Below are 1,507 nucleotides of genomic sequence, written 5' to 3' on the forward strand. Positions count from 1 at the left end.
ATTGTTTCAGTGTTAGCCAGTAGTCAGTGATCTGTTGCTAAATATGGGAGTGACAGCAGGTTTAATTCCCGTGGTTTGTGGTGGGTGTGGCTTGCACTACACAGTTAAAACAAACAAAACAACAAGGATAACCAACACTGGGATAAAACACAATGCTATAAAAGTAATGAAAATTTTAAGGTTTACAAACTTGGGTTCGGGGGGGAAAACAAGGCACAGATCAAGAACAGACACTAATGTGTATACAGCATCTCACAGAAGTGAGTACATTCCTCACATTTTTGTAAATATGTCATTATATATTTACCTATTTTTATTTATATTTACATGTGACAACACTAAAGAAATGACACTTTGCTACAATGTAAAGTAGTGAGTGTACAGCTTGTACACAACAGTGTAAAGTTGCTGCTCAAAATCACCCATCACACAGCCGTTAATGTCTAAACCGCTGGTAACAAAAGTGACTACACCCCTAAGTCAGTGCTCGACTTCAATCTGTAATGTTAAGAACCACAAATCAAGCCAGAAATCTTGGTGTAGTCATGGACTCTGACCTGAATTTGAGGAGCCATATTAAGACAATTACAAATTCAGCCTGCTACCACCTGAATAATATATCACGGATTAAAGGACTTTTGTCTCAGCAAGACCTGGAAAAGCTTATCCATGCATTTATCTTCAGTCGACTCGACTACTGTAACAGTGTCCCTACAGGGCTCCCTAAGAAATCCATCAGACAGCTGCAGCTGATTCAGAACGCTGCTGCTCGAGTCCTCACTAAGACCAAAAAGGTGGATCACATCACTCCAGTTCTGAGGTCTGTACATTGGCTTCCTGTATGTCAAAGAATTGATTTCAAAATCCTGCTGTTAGTTTATAAAGCACTAAATGGTTTAGGGCCAAAATACATTTCTGATCTTCTGCTTCGTTACGAACCATCCAGACCTCTCAGGTCGTCTGGGATCAGGTCTGCTTTCTGTTCCCAGAGTCAAAACTAAACAAGGAGAAGCAGCGTTCAGTTATTATGCTCCGTATATTTGGAACAAACTCCCAGATAACTGCAGGTCTGCTGAAACTGTCAGTTCTTTTAAATTAAGACTGAAGACTTTTCTTTTTACCATTGCTTTTAATTAAATATTTAAGATTTTTCTTTTTATTGATAACTTACACTGCACTGTAACTTTTACTGTCTTCTTTTTCTTTGTTTTTAGCTTTTTACCATTGCTTTTTTCCCCATGATTATGGGAATGAGATTGAATAGAGTGAAGGAAGTGGTAAGTGTACTTCTGCGTTTATTCTCTTTTCAGTATGATTGTAACTGTTATTTCCTCAAACCCACAGCCTGTTTTTATTTTCCATTGAACTCTTTTAACCCTGATTGTAACACTGTAACTTTTATTATATTTTATGTTGCTTTTAAACTTTTTTATATTTCCCTGTTGCTTTTATGTTTTATGTAAAGCACTTTGAATTACCTTGTTGTTGAAATGTGCTATACAAATAA

This window comes from Micropterus dolomieu, linkage group LG02, assembly GCF_021292245.1.
Source record: "Micropterus dolomieu isolate WLL.071019.BEF.003 ecotype Adirondacks linkage group LG02, ASM2129224v1, whole genome shotgun sequence".
In the NCBI taxonomy this organism is placed as follows: domain Eukaryota; kingdom Metazoa; phylum Chordata; class Actinopteri; order Centrarchiformes; family Centrarchidae; genus Micropterus; species Micropterus dolomieu.